At 38.4% G+C, this 12,226-nt stretch overlaps 1 protein-coding gene across 12 annotated transcripts in view; it reads right to left on the reverse strand.

Annotated features, from left to right (window-relative positions):
* The window catches only part of ptprsa (protein tyrosine phosphatase receptor type Sa), a 374,739-nt gene extending 362,889 nt beyond the window's left edge, over window positions 1-11,850 (reverse strand). For 8 of the 12 annotated variants that reach the window (XM_057840793.1, XM_057840795.1, XM_057840789.1 and 5 more), the window contains exon 1: window positions 11,507-11,850. The gene's annotated coding sequence lies outside the window, so the exon portion shown is untranslated. The remainder of the gene's footprint in view (window positions 1-11,506) is intronic. The other 4 variants (XM_057840799.1, XM_057840800.1, XM_057840803.1 and 1 more) reach the window with 1 other exon arrangement.
* Between the last annotated feature and the right edge of the window lie 376 nt (window positions 11,851-12,226).

Here is a 12,226-nt window from a genome sequence, read left to right on the forward strand (position 1 = left end):
GCCCTGAAAGCCAGTTACTTTGTTGCTAAATCCCAAAAGTCCCAAACTGTGGCAGAGACGTTAATACTACCTGTCTGCAAAGCCATTGTCAGCGAGACGACCAGCCCTGATGTGCTTAAATGCATTGCTCAAGTCCCCTGTCTGATAGTTTTTCAAGCCTAATTGCTAAACGTTTCACAGTGAGTAAGTATAAATACTGAGAAATTATTTTATAATTAAATATACTATACAGAAAGTAATTTTGGAACATTTTGGTGTGGTGTGCCGCGAGATTTTTTCCAACGTAAAAACGTCCCGTGACTCAGAAAAGGTTGAAAAACACTGTTCTAGTCATCCTATCTTGATCTGTCGTCATTCAATTCAACCAATCAGAGCAGCGAATGTAGGCAATTTCTAGCCAATCACAGATAAGGGGGGTGGGCTGAGTGGCTGGCCATTGTGTACTGCAATTGGATAGGGATTGCTCCGGTTACAGAAATGGCGATTGAGCGGCTCCTCCGTTGCTAATTCAAATTGGAATGGACATCCGTGTTTTTTTCAAGAAACTAAAGACGAACTCAAGCCATGACAAAGACGCGGCCGAAAGTCAACATGAAGGGATAGCACTGCCACCTCCTGCGGTTTCACTGACTGACACTATCATCAGAAAATATAACGGGTAAAAACGCCACTGTTACGGCTAAATTTACATTGAAGAAGTGTGCCCCCCCCCAAAAAATGTAATGCCCCCCCTGTAATTTCTTTCTGCAGCCGGGTCTGGTCATAACAAAAAACAAAAAACGTGCTCTAGCCCGGATCCACATGCGGCGAACAGTCGGTGTAGCAGCGTTAGCAATAGCCATAACAGATGAAACAAAGGCTTTTCTCCTCCTTCTGTGACGTACACGACTCCTTTCAATTTCAAACCAAAATTCACATCGTCTATGTTGCCTCAGCACAAGCACAGTGTTGATCCTTTGCTGCATTTCGACCATTTTGCGGGCAGTAAAAAGCATGAAAACAGAGAACACAAACTAAAGGAGGCTTCCATGTTGCTTTGCATTGTTTACTTCCTTGAACTGAATGAATTCGGTCGCACTTGTCGAAGCGCATCTTAGCGTGGTGATGTCATGAGCGTTACACACGGCTGAGGTGGGGTGGGGGGTTACACGGGTGAAAAAAAAAAAAAAAGACACCGGTTTTTTCGTCAATGGGAAAGGTGCCGAATGCCAATTGCTAGTGGGATGCATCGGGTTGGAAAAACGCGCGTTGACCCACTAGTTTCAGTGGGAAAGGGGCATTAGTTTTGCTGCTCTTTTTTGTTATATGATTATATGAGCTGTATATATTTGCTGTCTTGACAAGGAAATCATGGCCTGAGATAAACAAATGAAATGAAAAAAAAAGAAAAAAAAATCAAAGCATCCAGTGAGGCATCACAGTACAATTAGCCATAATATGTTAAGTCCACGACCACATAAATCGGTATCAGTTTAATATCGGTATCGGATTTTTGGAGTTAGACAAATCGGGGTTTTGGTTAAGAAGTTATTATTGGACAACTTTACTGCTGAGTTTTCTGGAAAGCTGGCTTCTCTGTTCATCAGAGCTTTTCTCTTGAGTAGACCCTAGTTCTGCTGCTGGACTTAATGCTCACATGGGCTATGACAATGATACTTTTGAGGTGCATGACTTCCCCTGGAGATGTTGTTCTAGTAATGTACTGGATAGGGATGCCCCGGTTAGGGCTCCAGGCATGACCTAGGATACCTTACGTTGGAGTGTTTGTCTCCAATTTGGCCTGGGTATGCCTTGGAATCTCTTCAAAAGTACTAAATGATTTTTTTGTATTTTATTATTATTATTATTATTATTATTATTATTTATTTATTTATTTTTTTTTTTGCATTTTTGTAGTTTTACAAAGGTATACACAATAAATAAAGGATACTACGGAATCACAGAAGTGCCAAAATAAAAAAAATTTAAAAAATGAATATATAAATGAATGAAAATATTTATAAGTAAATTTTGTCACTGACTTCTACTTTTTGTCATTTAAAATCACAAACGTATTGACAATTTTTGTCGGTGACTTTTACTTACTTTCATTGAAAAACACAAACGGAATAAACAGTGGCTATTTTGTACTTTGCCTTTTGCCTTCTCTATTTTGCTTGTCACAACCTTTGCTTTTACCGAAAGGAATGGTCTGTCAATCAAATGACGTTGGGAGTGTCTTTGGAGAAGTGTATTAGTGCTCCAGTTATTGTTAGATAGTGAAGGTGTCTCATTTCTTTTCATAAAGAAACCACACACACAAACCCAATTATATAACAGCTTAATCTTCTTTCAACACAAACTCCCATTCAAGCTGTTAATTGTCATATAAGAGAGTGTGCTTTTTTGTTTTGTTTTATGTACTCAAACAGTACAGTTGTAGACTACAGTTAAGTCAGGAAGCTGTAATAAAAATATTATTTTTTTATATTATTTTTGAAGGAAACAGTCATTCATTTTGGTTTTATTTATACTTACAACATGCCAAAAACTTAGTTAAATTGTGAGCGTATTTGAAAAAAGTGACATTTGTCAAATTAATCAAATATTAAAAAATAATAGTTAGTTGTAGCCCTAGAACTGTTGTTATGTGAGCATGGTCCATGAAACGTTCACACATGCCTCAATTGTCTAACTGATTCTTTTGGTGGTTACTGTAAGCCTCATGAGACTGCCAACTGCCATAAAACTTGACGGAAGACAAAAAGGATCAACAAGCTGCATACGTTCAAAATGGCGAAGCAATGTGCCTATGGCGTATCTAAATCAGACACTGGGTTAGCCCAGGAGTTTATCTGCGGGAGTACAGCTCTTATTCTTTCCAGTGCTTAAAACACTACTGTAGCAGTGCCTTCGATGGATTAAACAGCATGGACGTCCACACTCTGAGCTAAATGTCTCCAACATAACCAAGCACACATACTTGGGGGGCTCCAAGGTAAGATTAAGATAACGTCAGAGGTCTAACTAGCTAGCTGTGTTGTCCAACTTGCTTTAGTATAAGCCAGAACAATCATAAAACGGAATCTCAAAGTTGTAGTTACCGTTATCAAATGTTATATATTGTTAGGATGTCATTGTTATAACGTTTAGTTTAGTTTTTTAAAGTTAAAAAAAATAATAATAATAATTAGCAGTTACTCACAATGTTACTCATTACTACAGTATTATTTTCATTGGATACTTTTTTACTTGTACTTCAGTGCATTTTTGGATTACTACTTGTACTTGAGTAATATTATTATGAAGCCACGCTACTCTTACTTGAGTACAGTTTTTGCTACTCTACCCACCTCTGTTTGGGACACTGACTCATGCAACTGTCTGGCAGATACTTCAGACACATTTAAGCGAAATGACAGGGCACTTTCACCTCTGTTTATTGAACGGCACAAACAGTCAACCACTTAAGTATAAAAAGAAAACACTTGCAAGCAGCATGGAGATAATGCCAACATTGAAAAAAATCGAAGTATGGACAAATCTTCAATAGATATTGAGTATGACAAATTAGCCCAAATCTCTCTTTCTCTGTACATTTATATACATTCACAGGCCACTTTATTAGACATACCTGTCCAAGTGATCGTTAACGCAAATTACTAATCAGGAGTGGCACCTGGTATGTGGTCCTCTGCTACTGTAGCCCATATGCTCCAAGGTTTGACGTGACTTGTGATCAGAGTTGGTCTTCGGCATACCTCGGTTGTAACAAGTGCTTATTTGTGTTACCGTTGCCTTTCTATCATCTTGAACCAGTCTGGCCATTCTCCTCTGGCATTAACAAGTCATTTTTACCCACAGAATTGCTGCTCACCATACGTTTTCTCTTTTTCAGACCATTCTCCGTTAACCTTAGAGATGGTTGTGCATGAGAATCCCACGTATCAGCACTTTCTGTAATATTCAGAACAAAATGTGTTCCCACATGCTATAGCAATTTTCACACATATTGCCTATCTATCCAATTCTGAAGCTTGCTTTGAACAGCAGCAGACCGTCTTGACCATGTCTGCGTGCATACAGTTGTGGTCAAAAGTTTACATACACTTGTGAAGAACATAATGTCATGGCTCTCTTGAGTTTCCAGTTATTTTACAACTCTGATTTTTCTCTGATAGAGTGATTGGAACAGATACTTCTTTGTCACAAAAAACATTCATGGAGTTTGGTTCTTTTATGACTTTATTATGGGTGAACAGAAAAAAGTGATCAAATCTGCTGGGTCAAAAATATACATACAGCAGCGCTAATATTTGGTAACATGTCCCTTGGCCATTTTCACTTGAATTAGGCGCTTTTGGTAGCCATCCACAAGCTTCTGGTTGAATCTTTGACCACTCCTCTTGACAGAATTGGTGCAGTTCAGTTAAATTTGATGGCTTTCTGACATGTTTCTTCAGCATTGTCCACAAGTTCTCAATGGGGTTTAAGTCAGGTCTTTGGGAAGGCCATTCGAAAACCTTAATTCTAGCCTGATTTAGCCATTCCATTACCACTTTTGATGTGTGTTTGGGGTCATTGCCCTGTTGGAACACCCAACTGCGCCCAAGACCCAATCTTCGGGCTGATGACGTTAGGTTATCTTGAAGAATTTGAAGGTAAACCTCCTTCCTCATTATCCCATTTACTCTCTGTAAAGCACCAGTTCCATTGGCAGCAAAACAGCCCCACAGCATAATACTACCACCACCGTGCTTGACGGTAGGCATGGTGTACTTGGGGTTAAAGGCCTCACCTTTTCTCCTCCAAACATATTGCTGGGCATTGTGGCCAAACAGCTCGATTTTTGTTCCGTCTGACCACAGAACTTTCCTCCAGAAGGTCTTATCTTTGTCCATGTGATCAGCAGCAAACTTCAGTTGAGCCTTAAGGTGCCGCTTTTGGAGCAAGGGCTTCCTTCTTGCACGGCAGCCTCTCAGTCCATGGAGATGCAAAACACGCTTGACTGTGGACACTGACACCTGAGCAGCTTCTAATTCTTGGCAGATCTGCTTTTTGGTGATTCTCGGTTGAATCTTCACCCTCCTGACCAATTTTCTCTGAGCAGCAGGTGATAGCTTGCGTTTTCTTCCTGATCGTGGCAGTGACAAAACAGTGCCATGCACTTTATACTTACAAACAATTGTTTGCACTGTTGCTCTCTCTCGACCTGCAACTGCTTTGAAATGGCTCCAAGTGACTTTCCTGACTTGTTCAAGTCAATGATTCGCGTTTTCAGATCCATGTACCGTATGTATATTTTTGACCCAGGAGATTTGATCACTTTTTCTGTTAACCCATAATAAAGTCATAAAAGAACCAAACTTCATGAATGTTTTTTGTGACAAAGAAGTATCTGTTCCAATCACTCTATCGGAGAAAAATCAGAGTTGTAGAAATAACTGGAAACTCAAAAGAGCCATGACATTATGTTCTTCACAAGTGTATGTAAACTTTTGACCACAACTGTACATGCCTAAAAGCATTGGGTTCCTGCCATGTGATTAGCTGATTAGAAATGTGTTTTAGGAGGACAGATATGCCTAATGAAGAAGCTTGTGAGTGCATATACTTATACCAAGGGCGTAGGTTTGCAGAGTGACGGTAGGAACATAAAACTACCAACTTTTCAGGATGCTGAACTTGTCCCCAAAAACTTTTAAGCAACCTTATTTGCATTATATAATGACTTCAGTTGTATAGGTCATTTAGATTTTCTTCCCACATGTTGTAAGGATAGAATTGACCCTAGCATTGTTTATTAGAATTACAGTAATTATATTCAAACTTACATTGACTCCTTTTCACTTGATGAATCATTTTTTCCCCTCAAACACACATTTGATTGGCTGATGAATTAAACCCCCCCAGACACCCACACACACGCATTCACAGCCTGACAGAAATACAACGTGCCGCCTCCTCCGCCCCCTTCGAAGACAAGGGATTTTAGAAGTTTTTTTTCTGCCAGCAGCAACCACTGTAAGTAGTGTAAAAACACGTCAATGTTGTGGAGGTGGGGAACACACTGCTAATTTGACATGCATCAGAGTTAGCATAACATTAATTTGTGTGAATTTCTTAAACTAGAGGAGGAAGTTGTGTTGAGAGAAATATCCTGTTTCCTGTTTCTACTGTTAACGTCTATTAAACTAACAAATGTAGTGAGCTAAGGATTACCCCCTTATAATTAGTTAATTGATGAACAAGTTTGTATTTCTTGTGTATATTAATATAGTTTGTGTACAAATATTGCAATGAAAAATTGGCTAAAAAATCCAGACATTTTTTTCTGGAAGTTTTCAAAATGTTTCTTTTGTAGTTTTTTAAAACAAACGTTTGAATCGAACGGTGCATCACCTGAACCAATACACATGAAAGTTAGTATAAGTCAATACAGATTTATTTTACATTGATCATTTAGCCTATCAATTAATTAGGTTCTTTTTGGTGAGAAATGTAGCCCTGACCCCCGTTCACACAGTCTGTTTGGTCTTTTAAATGTCCCGTCCTCAGCAAAAAGTGTCCATGCAGATTATGCTGTTATATCGTCCCTATGAATGTTGAGACCAAACCTATGTCCTTGACTTATACACACACATATAAACACTATGATACCTTCCAATGAATGGTTCTTGCATCATGTGCTCACTCTTCTTGACAGCTAAGCATGTTAAGCAAGTGTGTACACATCAAATGCATTAAAGTGTCGAGTTTAACAATGATCTCAAACAAGGCTACATTGTTCATGGAAAAACTATTGAAAAGTGCATTTTGTGGCCTCATTCTGCTTGTCAAGACTTTTTTCTCAAGTACTTATGTCTGAGCAATTTGAAATGACAAATCATTGTTCAAAAAGTACAAGGACAATTTCTTCTGTTCTTTTTTTAAATGTCAAGGAAACCATTTAGAAAGGTTTGTCTGAGAATGTGGAAACCTGATTATTTATCTCATAATGAATCCAAATACACCCTTGGAATTCCTTCCTGCACTTTTATGACCAGCATCATCTTTTAAATTCATTTGTTTATCCTGACATTTGTATGGTTTTAAAACAAATAGCCTTTGCATGTTGGTTGAAGTAGTTAAGGCAATGCTGAGATGAGATAGGAAATTCTAAGATTGACATTGTGCTGCTAGTATTTTCCAGATGTGCCAAAGGCAGGAGGAAAAAAATATAATGGAAAATACCCTGCTGTTCACCTGGAGGTGACAACTAACAAGCTTGTAGATCTCTCCCAGTACACAGTAAACATCGACAATGTTCTGTTGTCATGAACAAGGCTTTCCTTCTTTCTTTTTAGTACTCTAATTTTGATGTTGGGGTCATCATAACATTTTCCATCAAGCAAAACTTTTTAGTACAATGCACAACGTCTTTAATTGTATTTTTGTATAGTACGTGAGGGAGTTTGTGCACTGAAAATTTATAACATCTTAATCTGATTATGTTTCTTAAATCTAGTCAAATTATTTTCTCTTACTTGTTTTGAGTCTTATAATCTAGTTAGCAGATTATTGTGTCAGATAATATTTACTTAAAGTGGAATAATGTTTGTTCTTATTGAGCCCATACATCTACTGTAAGAGTTGGCCATTTTTCACCTAAATCAAGAAAAAATTACTTTCCAGTAATGTTTTCAAAAAATATCTATTCTTGAATGAAGAACATTTGACATTTCAAAGATTTGTTAAGATAAATAATACTAATTTATTGCTTAGAATAAGTGTTCAGATTATTTTCAACTAGATATTTTTCTTATTTCAAGAAATCTGAGCAGAATTTATTCAAAGCAATAATTTCACTTATTTCTAGTGGATTTACACTGAAAACAAGGGAAATTAACTAGTTTTAAGCAGGTGTGTATTTGCAGTGTGTCACTTACTTGGTAAAAGATAGAAACATGGTTGTCAAGTGGTTAGGGAACAGTACTGTCACTAATGTGAAAAGAACATACAGTAGTCTGAAACACAAACAAGACTTTACATTTCTGTTGCTTGTTTGTAGACATGGGCCGCTGACTGGTTTGGGACCAAGGTTTTAAAATTATGGACATATCAGATACCGCTGAAACTCTCCATACCAATAAAGAGCAATTTTAGGGTGTATGCTTTGTGGCTTGCAACATGACTGACCACTTGCAAACTAGACTTAACACGCTGTCTCTTTGAAGTTAATGAACAGCGTGGCACAGGAAAGGAGGGGTTTAATTTCACTCAGGCACGCAGGAGACATGCAGTCATGGATGCAGGGAGGACCAGGGGAAAATGGCGTGCAGGATCTGGACACATTTCAATTTTATTGCAAAACAAAAAGAAGAAAATATAGACATATTAACAAAGTTGCCCAATGTGCCTACTAACTCTTTATGTATGCTGGAGTCTGTGCATTCCATTCCATTTCAAAATAGGCAAGAGACGTAACCAAATTGCCTCGTCAAAGCTGAAGTGCTTGCAGTTTCTAATAACATCTTAACTACAGACTATGTGGAAGTTTTTTTTTCCCTCCATTTGCGTTGCACATATTGTAATATAGGTTTTCTTGTTTAGTGTGTTGCAGTAATTGTGTGTGTGTGTTTTTTTTTTTAAATCATTACACAATTTGTTTATCAGATGGAAAAATGTATAAATAATGTCTAATATTCTACATATTGTTTAGAAATAAAGACAAAATATTTTTTCAATGGAAATAGTTGTTCATTTTTAGACAAATTTCATTCAATAAGAAATGTTGGAGCTATTATTTGTTTAGTTAGTTTAGTTTTGAAACTATTAATGGCCATTATCAGTAGGTATTTAGACGCTACATTTAGTGGAAGAGCATTTTATTATTTATTTATTTATTTATTTAATTCTTCAGACGGTCACTTTACATCGCTAGCCTGGATAGTGTAATGGATAGGCAAAAAAAATTATCCCAGCTCTCCTACCCAGCTCAAAGATGATTGTTGATGTTGTCAAACAAAGCTTGTGTTTTTGAACAAAATAAGTTGAATTGTGGGGGGATAGCACAAATTGCTGGATGGCCTCCAATGTTTTACCTTTATGATGTCACTCTTTTAATGTACTAGTAGACTACCTCCTTAGCCCACCCTGTCTTCTAATCCTGCAAAGAAAAAGTAAGCCATTTCTCTTCCATTTGTATTTGTTTCCTTTTTTACTGCACAAAATGGGATAACACGAACCTCTCTATAATAACTTTGCAGAGCATGACATATAGTTCATCTTGTAAATGCAATAAATGTGTGTGTGACTTAGTGAGACTGCACATGTGTGAGATGTTTTTTACAGTAGCGGGTGGCCTCCACTATATGGCCCAGAAACAATCTTAGCTGTCCATCTTGTGACAGGTGAGCATGATTGAGGTGCATTACAGCAGGAGAAAACAACGGATGCTTGAGCATGCCCTCCAATCACCCATCTCATACATAGAGAGTGGCTACTTGATTGATGGCAGGTCAAGAATTGTGCAAGCTGGAAAACATGCTTGGCTTCATCCAGTTTGGAAAAGGCAAGTGAAACTATGGTGTTACCAAAAATCCACAAAAAATTGAGACAAAGGGATTTTTAAAAAAAATTCAAAACCAACTTCCGAATTCAGAGAAATGGTCCGATATAACGCCAGAAGAGGAGACGCTTCATAAAATATACGCAGACCATTAATTCTGAAAGGACTCTAATGGGTGCCCGTCCACAGGCTTCTCTGCTCAGGGAATGATGGACTCCCTCCTGTCATTGTGATCATTGTGTGGTACCACATTTTAATAGCGACTTAAGTAGACACATCTCTAGTTGAGTGATCATGAGAAGTATCATTTAAATTTCAAACTCTAAAATATCTCAAATTATAGCTAAAAAAAAATCCAAGGGTACACACATATGTTACAACATGTATCATTAAGAAAAAAGTGTGAGGGAATATCTTGGTGCTTGAACACCATCGGCATGCATGACGTCATCTGTTGCCCATATTTTAAAGACTTCGCTGCAAGAGGCAAAACTTTTGGTGTAATTGAAAGTGAAATATGGAGAAGCAAAAAATAAAAACTCAAGCAGCGTATGATTGGTTGCCAGAATAAATCTGAGGTGGCATGAGTCAGAATATAGAATATATTAGAAAGGGCTGGACTATTTCCAGGAAGGTTGGGTGCAGGCAGCCTGTGAGTGAGCATACTAATCCACTAGTGAATGTTACATGTCTTGCTTGGATGCCCCCTCCTGGGCACCATAGCAATGAAGTGTTTGTGGTTGGCTTGTTGGTTTGAGGGGAAATTAAGAATTTTACGCGAGACAAAGCATAAACTAAAATTGGAACATACAGCAACATCATAAATTTGATTACATTACAGTGTGCTACAAGCCTGTGAGCCATTCCCAGGCACTGTAAAAAGCCTAACTGTGTTACTTCAGGTCCAGATTGGGGACAAAAATGAATAAAAACATTTTTAATAACCGGGACGGTGTTTGCAAGGTATTATTCTTTATATTTGATGATCTGATTCCGATGAAGAAGGGGGATGTTCCTTATTTTCACTTATTTTCACAATGTGTGTGTGTGTGTTTTCAAAGTAACTTGCCAATGTGCAATGCAATGTGCAGGGTTTAAATTTGGGGGGAAATTAACAAATTGTAATATTACAACAGGAACAAAAAACTATTTTCCATGTTATCCAAATATGGAATATATCAGCCAAGTTATGCCAAATGATCAATGTAGGATTCAGCACTGCATCCTCAGAACTATATCCCGGGTAAGAACCCAGGGTTTGTTTCCCATTTTGGAATAATTAGTGATTAAAAAGAAAATCTGTCCAGCATGTACACCTCACATTCTCTGGTAAGAACATATGCACCTGAGGCTCCACAGACATGGTGAGGGAAAAGAATAATATTGGAAGAAAATATAATACGAAGTGAGCAAAGTGGGATAAACTGATAAGAGCTGGTTATTTAAAACCATGATCTAAATTTACTCAATCCTCAATTAAAAATCCCTTTTTGATATGTAATTCACATGCCTCTGCCCCAAAAATGATTTACATATGCTGCCAAAACAAGATTGTAAAAATATGCATTCTGTTTTGCTCATTTACCACCTGTATTTTTATGAGTGTAAAAGAGGAACGCCAAACCCGCTCGAACTGCCTTTTCAGAACCACGACAGCGCCAACATTTTCTGTTTCCTCCCCGTATTGAGGCAACGGCTGAAACATCGCAGTGTTCGGGACACACGAGTATTATTAAGCAAAAAAAAAAAAAAAAATACAAAAAGTGGCTCATCAAAATATTTGAAACACGGTCTACTCCCCTGAATATGTAATCTTGGTGCCTGCTTTTGACATTAACGCACCAAAAAAAAAAAAAAAAACGAATGGGCACATGTCTTGTGGTCACTTTGGGGGTGCGGGAGGGGGTGGTTGCTTCCGTACCTTTGTTGAAAATCAATAATCATGGGTGCAATTGTGTGCACAGATAGCCTGCTTACCTTTACCAGCCTCGGAGTTCCTTTCTGGTTCTTGCGCATGAGCCGTCACATCTTCATGTTTTAAACAAGCAGTAATCCCCGAGTGTTTTTTTTTCCTCTCTTTTTTTTTTTTTTTTTGCGTCTAAAAGTGTGTGTCCCACAGGCAGGTCCAGTCGGTTCACCAGTTCCTCTAGCGGGAATAATAAATAAGTATATTTAGATCTATGCACTCAAAATCCAGCCCAGCGCAGGTTGCAGAGGATGCGCGTCTGTGTTCGGCAGGAGGAGTCGCTCCCTCAGCACCAGCCGCCGTGCGCACTCGGAGGAAGGAACCACAAGCGTGTCCAAGCGCTGACTGAGGGAATGATGTCATGCGTACGGCCCTCCCTCCCCAGCATCCCCTCCTCACATACAAGCCCCACCGTCTCTCTCCACACCTCTTCCTTTGGCGTGCTCCTCTTATTCAATTATTGCTGGGGAGGGGTGAAACTAAAACAGGTAATGGATATATACGCCCCTGGATAGGCTCTATTGTGCGACTGTTTTAATGAACATTGAGCGTGAAGAGAAATTAAATGTGTTTGAAAAAAAAAAAAAAAACGGTTGAAACCAACTCATCATCACACAATGACGCTTTGCAACATATATTATAATTTGTTAAAGCGCTCGTCTTGCCGCGATGAAATCTCGCCATTTCACTCGCCTCGCTGGAGGTGTGGTCCAGTAAAGCATCGTCGGACT

The sequence above is a fragment of the Corythoichthys intestinalis genome, chromosome 7, assembly GCF_030265065.1.
Source record: "Corythoichthys intestinalis isolate RoL2023-P3 chromosome 7, ASM3026506v1, whole genome shotgun sequence".
Classification (NCBI taxonomy): Eukaryota; Metazoa; Chordata; class Actinopteri; order Syngnathiformes; family Syngnathidae; genus Corythoichthys; species Corythoichthys intestinalis.